Source organism: Rhinatrema bivittatum, chromosome 5 (genome assembly GCF_901001135.1).
Source record: "Rhinatrema bivittatum chromosome 5, aRhiBiv1.1, whole genome shotgun sequence".
Lineage (NCBI taxonomy): Eukaryota > Metazoa > Chordata > Amphibia > Gymnophiona > Rhinatrematidae > Rhinatrema > Rhinatrema bivittatum.
In genome coordinates, this window is record NC_042619.1 from 290,176,727 (window position 1) to 290,194,237 (window position 17,511).

The 17,511-nt window shown below is 43.5% G+C and overlaps 2 long non-coding RNA genes across 2 annotated transcripts in view; both read left to right on the plus strand.

Annotated features, from left to right (window-relative positions):
* LOC115092789 overlaps nucleotides 1-17,511 on the plus strand; it is a 71,406-nt gene that overhangs the window by 9,598 nt on the left and 44,297 nt on the right. Inside the window, exon 2 of the long non-coding RNA XR_003857079.1 lies at nucleotides 6,765-6,919. This is a non-coding gene — a long non-coding RNA (uncharacterized LOC115092789). The remainder of the gene's footprint in view (nucleotides 1-6,764; nucleotides 6,920-17,511) is intronic.
* Nucleotides 7,496-17,511, plus strand: part of LOC115092792 — a 38,496-nt gene continuing 28,480 nt past the window's right edge. Inside the window, exon 1 of the long non-coding RNA XR_003857082.1 lies at nucleotides 7,496-7,645. This is a non-coding gene — a long non-coding RNA (uncharacterized LOC115092792). The remainder of the gene's footprint in view (nucleotides 7,646-17,511) is intronic.

The following is a 17,511-nucleotide window of genomic DNA, read 5'->3' on the forward strand; positions in this document are numbered from 1 at the left end:
CACTGTTCCATAGAATCAATGGTGGAGAAAGGATTATTTAAAACAAATTAAAAATATTTCATTCTGGTTGGTAAAAAAAAAAAAAAAATCACTGCCATAATAACAAAGAAATTAAAGCAAATGTCGTACATGAGTTAGGGAATATTAACATGTATACAGGAATACAAAAATTAAAACAAAAATGCCTTATCCCCTTTGCACACTTTGCCTTGCTTGCAGCTGTCCACAGCAAAAAGGAGCAATTCCTTTAAAGACAACACAACTGCTGGTTCCTACTCTAAAACTTCAGTCTCCATGCCACTCCTCTTAGAACTGGATGCCTTGACAAGTCAGATCTGCACTTATTCTAGCACAGGAAGAGAAGGGGAATAGGAAAAAGGATGGTCACATGCTTCACACAACAAAATCGACATCCACTTCAAAAATTCCTAAAATGAATCCAATTACAGCATGGGAGACACACCCATTACAAAATGTGCCACTACAACATGCACAAACCAGGTAGCTAGGGATACACATCTAATCAACACAACTTCAACTCAGCTGAAGTATTGAAAGCTTACCCAGTTTTTCCTCACTGACCACTGAGGGAGACGCACGGCTACAAGATGGATAAGCATTTGTACAAATTGAAAGTGGCAGAGGATAATCGGGACCGGTTCTGAACAAATCCAAAATGTTACAAAGTTTTCCCCGTGCAGTTTATTAAAGTGCAATACTGAAACGTGGTTGGAGCGTTTGATACGTGACTCCATTTTAAAGGTTGGAAGTTTCAACTTGAAACAAGGTGTGGTGGAAAGCAATTTGGAGATTCCGGGAGAAAAATTTATGGTTAATGCATGTGGAGGCGGGCTTCTGACTTTGCAGAGAGGTGCACACTCACATTCGGGAGTTTTTTTTTGTTAAATAAAACAACAGGAGCTATTGAGCTGGAGTGAATTGAATGTGCTTTTTCTGATCCACTCCTTTATGTTCAGATACAAGAGGTGGAAGTGATTACTTTCTGTTGATGTTTGGTCTTATTAAGAGTATTCCCCTGAAGAAGCCAGATTGGCGAAACGAGGTCCTTGTCGGGATAGAAGATAGAACCAGCTGAATGGAATACACCATTAATACACCACTAATAAATGAATATAGGATTGTAATTTGAGTAATTTAAATAAGATCTTCGAAGTAAAAACGGTGTATCCAACATGAAAGACCAATTATAACATCAATGTGGTTAGGGAATACAAAGTCCAGTTAGGGTAAGATTGAGGTAAGAAGTAGGAGAGGGTTGAGGGTCATAATTATGTGGACTTAATATCAGTTTTATTGATAATGAAGTAATCAATGACATAGTAAAAATTTATTTCATGAAATGTTGATAGGTTAATGGTGTTAAATTTTCAATAAAAGAGTAACAATCTTAAGAAACATCACATTTTTGAAATGGTTTATTGAGTAACAAGAGTGCTTGTTTTTTCTCCCAAGTCTTTACGTTGGGGTTTTTTTTTGTATACACATTAGTCATAGCACTGGTGGAGATAATACTGCCAAAAAATTTTTTGATTGCTATATATATATATATATATATATATATATATATATATATGTATATATATATATATTAAGTATCGGGAAAATGCAACTTTTATTTATTTCTCTAGTGTTTTACTGCAGGCAGTCTGGCTTTTTGGGGTTTCCAGTTCTGCTTTTGCCTCCCTGATTCTCTTTCTAATTGGTAATCAGTTATTCTGTATTTGGTGAAGGGACAGGCAGTAATGAGATTGCAGTGATGTGTGCAGGTCTGGAAAAAGGATCACATTTTGAATGGTTTTTTTTTTCCTATTTTTCTGATGGTCAAAAGTGTAAAAATTGGAAATTGTGGGAGAATTTAGAAATTTAACCTCACAGTCCTTGACTCTCAGTCTCATTCTTTATCAGAGGCTGGTTTTGTTTGCTTGCGGTACCACAGAGGGAAGGGGCAAAGGAAACTGTATTGGTGGCCTGTCTGCAGGCAGGGAAGCCTTTGCCCCATAGTCAGCTCACAATGGTCTGTCAGTTCATTTCTTTACTGGGGTTTGCATTTGTGAGACTTTCTATAAGGATGATGATGAGGGGGCAGGGGAGGCAAGACAAATGCATTGGCCCCTGAGCGCCGGAGACCCTTGATACGACTCTGGGATACCCCTTATCATCTAGAAATGCACAGAAGGATTAAGGATTAAGAAATATCATTTACAGAAAGCAAAACCTTCAAAACATTGGACAAAGACTCTGTGTCTTCCCTACATGCATAGGAGAACTCAGTCCTGAATATCATGGTCATAAATGCACTCATGCAGACGGGCACTACCTGAATAAATGGGCATAAATGCAGGGCCTATGTAGGAGACCACACCCATAACCAGTAAGTGCTGGCCACGGATAGAAGGGACCTATGGTTCACTGTGCTTCTTCAATCCAGCACACTGTGCTACTTCTCTAATTTGAGATTGTTCACATGTATACATGGTTTGCAAAATTATAATTCAGTCACTGAAGGAAGGGAAAGTCTGTCATTGTAGAAATGTTCAGTTCCAACTAGACTTGTTCGTAGGGACACTACACTCACTCTTGGCAACTTAATCCTTTTCTGCTGTCTTCTCTCTAAAGCACATGGTAGCCTTATGAATCCTGGAGGAAACTGGCATCCTAGTAGATTATAACTTTTATTGGGTCAACATAAAAACATGCAGTAATTCACGACCTTCCATACTGCATTGGTCTCTTTTTCAGAAGTCTAACACCTGGAGATGCATTAGCACCAAATCTAATGCATGCCCATGTGAGCTCCTTCAGACAATTTGTTCTAGGTGTCAGGACTGTAGCTACCAGCAGGTCTTTAACAGGGGCCCCTGAGTAACTAGGAGCCTGGGCCTTTGCTCTCGCAGCCATTGGACGATACCAATGAAACTAAATTAACACAAAGATGGAGACCGTGTACCGAGTTTTCTAGCAGAACAGTGATTCTGCCCTTGGTGAACCAGATTGGTCTTCAAGACTAGAAGCTTAGAACTGAAAAGGTCTGAGGCTGAAAACCTGACAATAGGTGCTCAGCTGAGTTGTTGTAATATTTCCTGCCTCCCTGACAGGTTGGTGATGACATGATTTCATTATCTTGCTTATAAGAAATGAATGACAACGTTTCAGACTCTCTACGTTCTCCTTTATTTTGACCGTTGAGATACTTAAACCAGTTGATCTTGATGGGCTATGAAGGTATTGCAGAGACTTAGATGTGATCAGTGCTGGGAATTCCTTGTATATTAGACTTGTGGCTCTTAACCTGCTGCATATGAGCCACTAGTATGTTCTCTGCCTCTGATAATAGCTTAGAGATATGTACTTTAAAATAGGGACAGAAAACATACAGATCATTGAGTCTAGAGGTAAACTGCTTGGTGCAAAAGCTAGGATTCAATCTGTGGGCCTGGTAACCTCATTATAGACTGTATTGGACCATGAGACTGAAACACACTTTTGGATTTGCTTGTGTTTGCCTTGGGGGTTTACTTATTGAACACCACTGTGCATGGTGACTAATTAGTAATTAGAAAAGCAATTATCACTAGAACAGTAGTGCCATTTGACAATGTCGCCCACAGGTTAACTTGATTTGCAAAATGCTAGCTCTGCAGTAAGATTTTCACTATGTGCATTAACCTTAGCTTAGCTATGCGGAATATTATTCTCACTGTGGTTTATGGATTCCTTATTCCCAGGGAGGCCTTCAGATGTGGTTATCAACCCTGGAAATGTTGAATATATTATCCTCACTGCTGTACCTGCATATGTTATCTTCATTGTGATTCCTGAAGACATTATCTTGTTATTGAATGCATTCTTAATAATAATCTTACTTGTAAATACTGCTGACACTGTAATTATATATATATATATATATATATATATATATATATATATATATATATATATATATATCCATATGGTGACTGCTTGTAGATGTGATGATGTGGTCACTAGGTGTGGGAAAAAGTTAATTAATTTTGTTTTTGGGGGGGTTTATCCCCCATGAATTTCATTTCATTTAATGTTTATTTCATGTATTTAGTTTAAAAAAACCAAAAATAGAAAAAAAAAAGAAACGGGACTTCCCAAGGACTCCTGCCCAGCCACCCAACCCTACCACACAAAAATATGCTGGAGCCAGGATCCTCCCTTGCCCCTCCTTACCTGGTCTGGGGGGGATGGATCTGACAGCAAGGCCTAGGTCCAGGCCGAGGCTGCGGCCTTGTGTATGCCTAAGGCACAGTAAGTCACCGTAATCTTGGCCTAAGCCCTACGGAAGACTTGGACCTTGGCCTGGACCCAGGCCTGATGCGGGAGCTTGACCTGAAAGCCAGGTGCTGACACCTAGAGCCCAGGCTCAGGTCCGATGCCGGGATCTCGGTCTGGACCCAAGGGCGGGGCCTGACCCGGAGGCTGGATCCCAATGCCTGGGCCTCGGCCCCGAGTCAGGCCCAGGACTGAAGCCCAGGCCTCGGTTGTCCACTTCAGCCATCTTCTTCCTTCTTTGTAGTTGAAATAATAGAATTCGCTGGGGATACGCCAGAGTTAATTAACTCTGATGCCTCCCTCTTCAGCGGAGGTTGCCATTTTGGTGTACGGCAGTTCATTTAAAACTGCCAAACTCTGGCGCATCCTTGCAGATTCCGTCATTTCAACTAAAACAAAAGAAGAAAGAAGACAGCTGAAGTCAGCCTCTGAGGTTAGGGCTGTGGGCCTGGGCCTGCACCTAACCCTGGGCTGAGGCCCAAGTGTTACGACCCAGTCTGCCCTTTACCAAAATGGTGATCTCCGCTGAAGAAGAAGGCATCAGCACTTCTCTAGTGGACACCATCATTTCAACTAAGAAGAAAGAAGATGCCTGAAGATGACTTCTGGAGACCTGGGCTCCGGACCATGGACCTGATCCTGGGCTGAGGCCTTGGCATTGGGCCTGGGTCCGGGTGAGCTCCTGGCATCAAGACCCAACATCAGGCCTGGGTCCGGGCCCTGGCCTAGGCTGAGGCCCAAGTGTCACGACTCGGTCTCTGGGTTGGGCCCTGGCTTCGGGCCTGGGCCTGTGCCTGGGCAGATGTTGGATCTCCAATCGAGCAGGTGTAGGGACAATTTTGGAAACTCGGCCACGGTATTGTGCTCTGGTCTAGGCTGTGGCTCCTGAGTCACACTCAGGAGTAGACTGAGGCTCCTACTTTGGGCCTTGGCCTATTCCTTAGATTCAGCCCTGGCACTGGGCATGGGCCCAGTCCCAATGGATCACTTGTTTTTCTTTCAAAATTAGATTAAGACTACATGTTCCCCAAAGAAATCTCAGATCAGCAAATAAAGCCTTACTAACCATACCCTCTGTAAAGACAGCTAAACTGACACAAGTAAGGGAGAGAGCACTGTCATTAGCTGGCCCTATTTATGGAACTCAATGCCACCCGAAATAAGACTATTGAGGGATCAAAAACTTTTCAAAAAAGCTTAAAAACATGGCTTTTCAAAAAGGCCTTTCAAAGTGAGAATGGGAAATAGGTGGTACTAAGAAACAAGAAAAGGACTTATACACACAGGCAAAAGTCACCTGAGAACATATGTGTGTTTGTATTTTTATTTTATCACACTTAAGTATTAAGTTAAAGAATTACAGTATACCGCATCCACGGTTAGCTCATAAAGAGAACTTTAATACACTTTACATACAGCTTATAATACCGAATCATGTATCCGAACAACTATGGCACCTCCTGGTTAAAGTAAATCCATTTCGAACTTATTTATGTGCCTATTTGTAAACCGTTGTGATGGTATATCACTAAACGACGGTATAGAAAGGTTTTTAAATAAATAAATAAAATAAAATGTGAAAACCAACAAAGTTTCATTGGATTTTCAACCATTTTGTTTTGGGAATGAAATGAAACAAAATAGGAAATTTCATCTCATTTCCTATTTTGTTTCCCCCAAATTCCCATCTCTAGTGGTCACTGCATGTTACTTGATACATTTGCTTATTATTTTTACTGCATCTGTTATTCTCACTGTTAGTAAACGTGTTATCCTCACTATTGTTGCTGTATATATTATCCTCACTTTGACTGGGTGGTTGTTGAATGCATTATCATCAGTGGTGTTACTGCATGAGTTATCATTTTTGTGTGTGTGTGTGTGTGTGTGTGTGTGATATGCTGTTATTTGATGTGTTATCCTCACTGTTTTCTCAGAATGAGTTATAACCATTATTGTTTTTAGATGTGTTGGATTTACAGTAACTGAATGGGTTATGCACACTTTTATAGAAGGGTAAATAGATGATAGATGAGATGGATTTATTAGATTGATGAGAAAGATGGACAAATAGAGCTGGAAGGACAGCTCTTCTGGAGCCTGATGATTACATCTCTGCAAACCTAACAGGTTCACGTTTTTCCATTTCTTCTAGATACAATGTTGGCCCTTTAAAGCTATAGGCAATTCAGTCATATTGTTGAATTTTGCCATTGGCTTAAATGTCAAGTTTTGTGAAGAGCCACAAATTTCCATAAGTGTTCATGGACAGCTGTGAGTCACTGGTGTTTTTAAAAGGAGTACAATTGTAATTTGTAATAATAAGGTAGGCGACATGCATGTAAAGTGCTGGAAGACCTCAGAGCAGTTCATAGTGAGGGGGTGAGAGAAAGAAAGGAAGGAGGTAGAACCGTGATCTGACTTTGATATTCTTTCTACTTCAGAAGTGAACTGTAATTCATAACGGTACCCTGGAGCCATCTCTGGTGACGCTGAAGCAAGGGAGAGCTGTTTTATACAATTCAGTCCAAGAGGATGGAATACCAAGAATCAATGCTCTTCCTCCATTACAGATGAAGGGAAAGTGAAGTTTGCTGAGGTCAGCACATTTGAATACTATGAATCTGCCTTTCTTTATCGTGCTGCTGAGACACCTCTGGCTTTGGCTGATTAAAATGCCCTTTGACCCTAATAGGAAAACTCAACAGAATCCCATAAAAATTGATCTTTGCGATTTATGAGCTGTTTATTGCCCCATTCCTCACTTATCCTAAAAGAAGAAAAAAAAACCACCTCTGTGAAATACACAGCAAATAGTCCACCAGAAACTATGAATGCCAGTCTTGTTCTACCTTCAAAGTGCTTCTGATCACCATAAGATTAAGCAAAAGAAGTTCTGCTCCTCACCCAACATCTGAATCTACCCAGGGTGGTTGTCTGAGCTGAGGAGGGCTGGCGAGAGCCCTTTGAGATGTAGTTGGTGTCCCATCACTGGCTGTGCTGGTTTTCAACATCAGCGGGACCATTAATAACACTCCAGTAAAAGCCCTATTATCTGGCACTCCGCTATCTAAAATCTTCGGCTAACTGGCATCTTGCATGGCTTGGCTCTTTTTTTTTTTTTAATTATTATTGCATGACTGCATGGAGGCGGAGCCTTCTGCTAGCCGGGGAGTGTAGCTGCACGCACTGTTTTATGGCCCTGCAGCAGCCCACCGAGGGCTGGTGGGGGCGGGGAGCTTGCATGCGCACGCTCCCTTCCGGGCCTGTGGCACCGCGTGCGAGGAGATTGCCGGGGCTGCTGCTGCTGCTGCCGCCGCAGACAGTGAGTGGGGACAGAGCACTGGGGGGGAGGGAGAAAGAAAGCACCGTATAAAGCTGGGGAAAAAAAATTATGGGCTTCCTTTTGCTTTTATGAAAAATACTCGAGTGAAAAACTGTCGGATAACAAGTGCATTTGATTAACCGGCACCCGTTAGGAATGTGCAGCCCAAAGTTTTTTTTGCTTTTCATTTCAGGATGGAGGTGTTTGTTTTGTTTAGCTTGCTGAACCAGAACAAATATTTAAAAAAAAAAACAAACCCCAAACCCCCGAACAAAAAAAAACTTAGACTGGGCCCCTTAGACCCCCACTCATTTCAAAAATCAGGCTGCGCTGGGTCAAATGCAGCTAGGGCCTTCCCTGGGCCCCTCCGACACCCCCCCCCCCCCCCCCCAGAAATCAGCTGGGGAGTCAAGGACCTATGTGGCCCTCACTTATTCCTTCTGTGGGGGACTTGGTCCTGGGAGGAGAAAGGGGCAGGAATGATCCCCACGCACTCCTTCACCAGCATGACTCCTAACAAAAATGATTCCTGGTCCTGAGAGCAGTGCCAAAATGGTGCGAATCGCGCTCAGTTTGCTCCATTTTCTTGTTCGCCGTTCGGGATTAGTTCTGCCCCTTTCTCCTACCAGGACTGGAACCCCATGGAAGGGTTAAGCGGGGACTGGGGAGCGCCATTGCGCTGGATGACTTCAGAGTGGGGGTGGGAGTCAAAGGAGCCTGAGGAGGGCTCGACTCAGCCCAGCTGGGAAGGCTTGGGCCACAACTCATTTATGGGAGGGGAAGAGGGAGGGAGGTCTGGGGATACTCTGCCTGGGCTCTGTTTTCTGGAAACCTGTGCTAATAGCTCGCATTATTTCCTGAAGCAAAAACACCCCAAAAGCTTTGGGTAATGCGGACCAACACAAAAATGAGCCATTTTGGTTTGAATTACCCATTTGTTTGAAATGAATATGCATCCCTACTCCCCGTGCATGCAGGATAACGGGGCTTGCACTGTATTTTGCTTAGCTTCATTATCCAGCTCATGCACTCCAGTGCTTATTTAACTTTACATACAAATGCAGTTGAAACATGGCAGAAAACGCAAACAATCTATTTTTTTTTCTAGCTGCTTTTCACACCAGACTTCATAAGATGAAGTCAAGTAACATTCGTGCTTTGGGGGCCATTAAATAAATTAAAAAAAAAACCAACAACCTGCCAGATCGCTCTATGCTGAGCCAGTCCTGGTTTTACCTCATTATATATATGGGGATGTAGTCCTGTGTTTCTTGGAGAGGGTCAATTGGTACTATATTTCCAAGCATGCAGTGGGAATAAAACCAGGATTGGTTCGGTTCATCCTTTTTTTGATATGGAGCTGTATGGCTACAGACTAACTGCAGGTGTGGGTTTACAAGGATGCAGCAGTGGAAGAGAGGGCTGGTGGGAGGAGACAGCAAGGCATAGCAGGACAACGCCCTCAAGCCCTTCTCTCTCATCCCCTCAAGTTTTGACTCTAACATCTGGAGTGTCATTTACTGATGTTAGTGCACCCCCTACTCACCAAATCAGAGAAGCAATAACATCAGGTCATATGATAATTTATGCTTGTATGACATCACTGATGTGCATAGCTGCTTCTGTACACGGACATCTTGCCTCTAACATACATGTGAAACACACAACTATAAATATCCATTTATGGGTCACTAATAACAAACAGAGCAGGAAATCTACAATATTTGATAGAAATATGCTCTTCTGGCTGGTAATGCTCACTGACAAATTCCTATTATATCAGGGATGATTGTATTCCTGCCAGCTAATGCTCATGGCGGCAAAGACATTTTGAAGGTCAGATTAAATTGCTTTCTATTGTCAGATAATTTTTTTCCCCTGCTGCTTTAAATCTTTTTACAATAATCTATTGCAATGATTTCCTGGGCATTCTGCTTGATCTTGTGGTGAGATCTTAATAGCCGGCACAGAGATAGCAAATGATTATCACAGAGAGGAGAGCAAGAAGGCACATACTGAACAAGATTAGCCTGGTAAGATTTAAAAAAAAAAAAAAAAAAATCTCTAGCTATAGAGATTATTAAACCAAAGGAGTAATCTGGATGAAAGCAATAAATCTAGAAATTCTTTTCAATTAAGCCTTATGACATGACATCTGTGTGCTGCAGTGTAATTACAGAGAGTCACTGTAGGTGTGCTCTTACAGAGTCCTGGGCACTATTGAATAAAGTGCAATTGCACTGGCATCTCTGCATAAGCAATGGGGCTTCTTCTAAGCAAGAAGCAGGGTAACAAGAGCAGGCTTGGGCAGCAGCAGGAAGAGCTGAGTCAAGATCCCAAATCATCCAGAGATGGGTGGGGAGAATAAGGTTTTTCTTTGCTTTGTTTTAAAATGTTTGATTTTGGGACCAAAACAATCCAGTGCAACCAAGAGAGAGGCAGGGCAGCAGGAGCAGGCTGAGCAGTGTCAGCTGGCAACAATATAGCAAGGCACAGAGTACAAAATATGTGGGCTTAGTCCTCCTGCCGTTTGCATGGTAATTTATGGATATTCAGCAGAGAAAGGTTTATCTTAAGGAAGACCAACTTTTCCACCTACTCTGGTGCCAGCTGTGAATGATGTGGACTCATGATGTCCCCTGACATTAAGAATACCCATTCACTAGGGATGTACATTCGTTTCAAATGAATGGGTAATCTGAAATGAAACAGCTCATTTTCATTTTGGTTCAAATTACCTGAAACAAATTATCCATACTATTGAAAACCTCAAAAGTTTTGTAGTGTTTTTTGTTTTGGGAAATAGTGCTCCATGTTTGCAAATAGTATGCACTATTTCTTGAGAAACACAAAATGTGGCCTTTGTCATTAACTGGGGCTGGAGTCTACCCTGTTGGGTGGAGTCAAGCCCAGCCAGAGCCATCCCAGACCCCTCTGACCTCCCACTCTTTGTCAATAATGCAGGGCCTGTGCCTACCCAGCTAGGCTGAGCCAAGCCTAGCCTGCCCTCCCTGGGCCTCTCTGATTCCACTTCAACCCCTCCTCAGAAATCAGCCAGGGACAGGAACCTTCCTGGGCCCCACTTACCCTTCTGTGGGGTTCCTGGTATGAGAAAGGACCATAGGTTATTCCACTCATTCTTACCCCTCCACAATACTTTTAAAACTGGTGCTTGCTGGCCAAGACCAGTGCCAAGTGTGATATTAAGATGACACTAGTCTCAGGCTAGGCCAGGACCCAGGTCCTGTCTTATTAAGGGGGTTGGGGAGTCATAAAGACCTGGGGAGGCTCCAGGAATTGGCAGGGAAGTGGTGATGGAAGTCCAGGGAGGCCCCTTTTTTGTTTTTTTATGATTATTTTGGCTTGACAGATGAACCAAATCAAAATAATAAACACAGTGAAACAAATGAAAAACAAACCATGAAATGAAAAATAAACCAAAATTAAAATATTGGGACTACATATCTCTACTAGACACACTGGTTGGTAGTCAGGAAAGGAACTGCTGGGCCATTTTGGCGAGGTCTGGCCAGATTGTGGCCTTGTGTCTTCAATAAGTCTGTTACTATGATCTTGGTGGGCTCTCTAAGGTACCATGTGACTGAAATTTGTGTAGAGATCTCCTTTGCTGGAGAGATAGGAGATATGAGTCTGTGCTGCCAATTGCTGAAGTTATGGCCCATGTCAGGAGACACCATCCTGGGATAGCAATGGGGGTGTGGTGCGTTAGGGTGTGTGTGTGTGTGTATAAAGGTGACGGAGGAAGTGGTAGCTGACTGGGTGATGCTGACAGTATTAATGGGGAGCCAATTTTTTCTCTGCTGCATCCCCCTGTCCCTTTGCTTCTGGCTCTCCTATTTTTACATCCTAGCCACCACCACCTTCCATTACATAAGAACATAAGACGTTGCCATACTGGGTCAGACAGAGTGTCCATTAAGCCCAGCATCCTGTTTCCAACAGAGGCCAAACCAGGATACAAGAACCCTGACAAATACCCAAACATTTACATTTTCATTTTACATTTATTAAAATGTATTAGTCATTTAACACAGAACAGGCCCAAACAACATACAAAATAAGCATTCATAAAATCAAAGGGGTAGATTTTAAAAGGGTATGCCCGATTTTATAAAATTGGGGGTTGGCGCGTGCAAGGGGGTGCACAATTATGCACCTTGTGCGCACCGAGCCCGTGCTGTCTTCCCCCGCCCTTTCCCCCCTACCTTTTTCTTTTTTTAATTGTATTTCAAAACTTACTTCAGCCCTGGCCGACTGCTGGCACGCAATCCCAAGCACAGCAGCAAATGGCCACTGTGCCTGGAGCCTCTGGCCCCGCCCTGTCCCACCCCTTTTTGCAAGCCCTGGGACTTACACGTGTCCCGGGGCGTTACGTGCGTTGCCGGGCCTTTTGAAAATAGGCCCAGCACACATTAGCCTTTGAAAATCCGGCCCAAAATGTAGTACACAACACTAGATAAATCCCATGCTACTAATGCCTGTAATAAGCAGTGGCTATTCCCTACGTCTGATTAAGTTTGATTAATAGCAGTTTAGGGACTTCTCCTCCAGGAACTTATCTAAACCTGTCTTAAACCCAGCTCTGCTAACTGCACTAACCACATCCTCTGGCAATGAATTCCAGAGCTTAAGTATGCGTTGAGTGAAAAAGAATTTTCTATGATTTGATGTGCTACTTGTTAACTTCATGGAGTGCCCCCTGGTCCTTGTATTATCTGAAAGAGTAAATAACAGCTTCACATTTACCCGTTCTATTCATCTCCATGTTTTTACAGACCTTTATCATATCTTCCTCAGCTGTCTTTTCTCAAAGCTGAACAGCTCTAACCTCTTCAGCCTTTCCTCATAGGGAGCCGTTCCATCCTCTTTATCAGTTTGTTCACCTTTCTCTGAAGCTATTCCAGTGCAACTATATATTTTTTGAGATGCAGCGACCAGAATTGTACACAGTATTCAAGATGCGGTCTCACCATGGAGCGATACTGAGGCATTATAACATTTTCCATTTTATTCACCATTCCCTTTCTAATAATTCCTAACATTCTGTTTGCTTTTTTGACTGCCGCAGCACACTGAACCGACGATTTCAATGTGTTATCCACTATGACGCCTAGATCTTTTTTTTAGGTGGTAACTCCTAATATGGAACCTAACATCGTGTAACTACACCATAGGTTACTTTCCCCCTAATTGCATCACCTTGCACTTGTCCACATTAAATTTCATCTGCCATTTGAATTCCCAGTCTTTCAGTCTCAATGTCCTCCTCAAAATTCGCTTGTGATTTAACTCTAAATAATTTTGTGTCATCTGCAGATTTAATTACCTCACTCATCGTATCCCTTTCCAGATCATTTATAAATATACTAGCCGTTAAGCCCTTAACAACGGGCTACATTTAAAAAAAAATTTTCGGTCCATTTCCTTTCCACTCCCTCCCCCCTCCCCTCACTCTCTTCTCCCTCCTCCCCTCAGCTCACTCTCTCCTCCCTCCCCTCACTCACTCCCCCTCTCTCAATCCCCTCCCCTTTCAGCTCATCCACAACCGGCAGACGGGGGGGGGGGGGGTATCCCTCCCTCCCTCCCTCACGCGCGCTGCCGCGGCTACTGCTCCTCCCGCTCCTGCTCGTCGCCGCCGCCGCTCCTGCTCCTAAGGACCCAGCGCCATTTTTTTTTTCGGGCACGCTCTGCTCTGGCCGACGTGCTCGCCCGCGCATGCGCGGTAGAGCTGCTCTCTACTGCGCATTTGCGGCACGTCGGTCAGGGCTCCCTTATCTAGTAGATTAAAAAGCTGTGGTCCAAGTATAGATCCCTGAGGCTCTTCACTGTTTAATCTTCGTTTCTGATCTTTTAGCCAGTTTGCAATCTACGAAAGGACATTGCCTCTTATTGTTATGCTCTACTCCTCAAGAAGGGAGGAGTTAGCAATCTGTCATGCTCTACTCCTCAAGAAGGGAGGAGTTAACAATTTGTTATGAATCGGCTCCTGTGGAAGGAGGAGTTAGCAATCTGATATGCTCAGCTCCTGTAGAGGGAGTAGTAAACAATCTGTTAGGGTTAAACTGCGGAGTAGCAATCTGTTGCTGAAGATTCCTGATGGAGAAGGAGTAGCAATCTGTTACCAGCGGAGTGCTTGGAGAGGGCACTCAGCTGTAGAGCAATGTAGATAGGTGGTTCCTTGGGCCAATGGCAGATGACTGCGCCCACAGGAGGATATCCTGAGAGGGACCACTGGCTAGGCTTGGGTATGGAGACAGACACAGATAGTTCTTTTATTAGACAGGATAGTAGAACCACCAGAGGTGGCAGTAGTGAGCTGATATGCCCGGCAAGCCTGAAGTCCCTCAGATACTGGAACAGCGATCCCAGGGTTGCTGAGCTGTAGAGAAACTATGGATAGTGAGTAGACAGGGTATGCTGTGTTCATAGCCAGAACTGGATGACAAAACTCACATAAGGTCCCAAGGAAGCTCAGTAGCTGGAAAGGGTTAGGCCCTCGAGGAGCGAGTACCTGGTTCCAGGGAAAGCTCTGAGAGAGCCATGGTAACTCACAAATGTCTGTATCTGCAATAGCTTCCAGGCAGTAGAGAAATCTTCAGAGTGTCCAGGAACATGGGCCCTCGAGGAGCGAGTACCGATTCCTATCTGTAATCTGAAAATAGAGAAAAGAGCGAGGCCCCCGAGGAGCGGGTACCTCTGGTAAGTTCAAGGAGGCAGAGTAGCTTGGGAGTAAAGCCGAAGCAATTCCCTTGCTAACTCGATTCGTTAGCGAATACTGAGACCTTTTATATTGGAAGCGGATGACGTCATCTCAGGGGGACGCCCCCGAGGTTCGCGCCCTTGCTGGTATATCAATCGGAGCACACACCCTACGTCATCAAGCAACATGGAGGATCTGCAGTATCGAGCCGGTCCGGGGACGCCGGAGGGAGACGGCAAGAAGACGCCATGGCAGCCAGCCGTCCATCAGACCCGGAGGGAGTCGCCACAGAGGTAAAGAGGGCGGAGTGAGGGCGTCGAGCAGCGACGGATGCAACACTTATCCCATGACTTTTACATTTTTTTAGAAGTCTCTCATGGGGGACTTTGTTAAATGCTTTTTGAAAATCCAAATATACTTAATCTATTGGTTCACTTTTATCCACGTTTGTTACCCCCATCAAAACAATGCAGCAGATTTGTGAGGCAAGAGTTCCCTTGGCTGTGTCCCATTAAACCTGTTCTGTGATTTTGTTCTTTAGAATAGTTTCCATGATTTTTTCCTGGTCCAGAGTTTCCCTGATCACTCCTGGAACCCCTTTTAAATATTAGGCTTACATTGGCCACCCTCCATCTACAGGTAGAATGGATTATTTTAATTATAAGTTACAAATTAATAGTAATAGAACTAAAATTTAATTTTTGAGTTCTTTTAGAACTCTGGGGTGTATAGCATCTGATCCAAGTGATTTGCTACTCTTCAGTTTGTCAATCTGGCGTATTACATCTTCCAGGTTCACCGTGATTTGGTTCAATTCATGTGACTCATCACCCTTGAAAACCATCTATGGAATGGGTATCTCCCCAACATTCTCAGTAAACACCTAAGCAAAGAATTTGGTTAGTCTTTCTCTGATGGCCTTATCTTCCCTAAGTGCCCCTTTAACCCCTCGATTATCTAATGGTCCAATTAATTCCCTCACAGGCTACTTGCTTCGGATATAATTTAAAAAGTTTTTATTATGAATTTTTGCCTCTATGGCCTACTGCTTTTCAAATTCTCTCTTAGCCTGTTAAATGTTTTACATTTACAGTCGCTTGACCTTCCTTCTAGGCCTTTTCTAATGTGAGGAATACATGTGGACAATGGTATTTTTAAGCAATGTCCATGCCAGTGGGAATATTGGAAATGTTTCTTCCAGTAAAACTGGAGGGCAATACTCCCTTTCACCCATTGCAAAGAGACCATGAGCATAAACATCTCTGATGTTAGTCTCTGTTCCTGCAGTAACTTCTCCTCTAGGATATTGACTATGGAGACAACCTTACCCGGGGTGGCTATTGTTGTAATCAGATCCTCTGTGGCTTTCTTGTAGGGCTCAGGACCTGTACTACCTGCATCATGTGTAACCAGTCCTTACCTGGTCAATAGACCCGATGAACATGAACTTCTTTGGAAAAGGTGAAAACTATAAATGGCCTTGAAAAATTCAAAATCTCTTTTCTATATTTAAAGAAGCATGGGTCCTTCTGAGTTCCAAGGGATGCTATTTAGCTATTAAATTCACAATAGAGACAGAAAGTATATTGACCATGTAGCTTCTTGTTCACGGGACATAATCTGATCTAGTGCTGGTTTTGCACTATTGCATGCATGGAGATGTAGTTCTGAATTCCCAACTGAAGTCTCTAACAAATGATACCTTCGGATAATTTCTCAGACTTTTCATGGCAAACTTGCTGTCTAATCTAAAAACCTGGGCATTACAGTGCTATTCTAGATGAAGAAGGAAAAAAATCCTACAGAACAGGAATCTCTGCTCAATGCAAATCAGTTGGAGATTTATTACCGAATGACAGGACAGAGCTTCGTTTTAAAAAATGTTCACATTTTTTCACTAAAGACCTTGCATGATTGACGGAGAAAAATATTATACAGAAGAATTCAGTTCTATGGCCTAGAATGAAGGATGCAATGACTTTCCATCAAATATTAGAATTTAGAAAATGCTTTAGGATCACAGATAAACATGATTGGCTGACTAAATGAGAACATTAGATACTGTGATATAACCCTATCTTCCTTCACACTTCAATAACAGTGGTTCACACAGAAGTGAACAACATTTAACCCAGATTTTTTTTTTTTTTTACATTTTTCCCCAGAGTCTCCCATAGATGCCATGTCACTCAGGTCAACCTGAACAGGCTGATCCAGTCCTGGTTTTGTCCTCATGGCATGCATAGAATTGTAGTTCTGAATTTCCTAAAGAAGGAAGTACATCTCCATGCATGCAATTGGGCAAACCCATGACTGGATCAGTTGATTCAAGTTGATCTGAGGGAGGTGGCAACTCTAGTCTTCAGCATTTTTAACTCCTTTGAATGCTGGTGGTTTTGTTAACTCTAAGGTAGTAAAACATTAAATATTTTATCCTGTGTATATCATCTCTTCTATCAGCCTTTGGGCTCTGTGTTATTTTGAAGCAGAAAGGTTAAGAAGTGCATATAGCAGGGGTTGGGAACCTTTTTGGCTGAGCGATCCATGAATGCCACATATTTTAAAATGTAATTCCATGAGAGCCATACTAACTACAACCCCCCCACCCTCCTGACCTCCCCAAGACCTACCAAATTAATTTACTACAACCCCTACTCTCCTGACACCCCCCCAAGACCTGCCCAATTAATTTACTACAACCCCCCACTCTCCTGACCCCCCCCAAGACCTGCCAAAAGTCCCTGGTGGTCCAGCGGGGGTCCAGGGCTCGCAGACAAATCTTTAATAAAAAAGTAAAAATCTAACAAAACCCCCCACCCTCCTGATGCCCCCCAAGACCTCCAAAATTAATTTACTACAATCCCCCACCCTCCTGACGCCCCCCAAGACCTGCCAAAAGTCCCTGGTGGTCCAGCGGGGGTCCGGGAGCGATCTCCTGGACTTGGGCTGTCTGCTGCCAGTAGTCAAAATGGCGCCGACGGCCCTTTGCCCTCACTATGTCACTGGGGTCAACCAATGGCGGCGGTAGCCCCTGTGACATAGGGCAAAGGGCCATCGACGCCATTTTGATTACTGGCAGCCGACGGCCCTTTGCCCTTTGTCACAGGGGCTACTGCCGCCATTGGCCAACCCCAGTGACATAGTG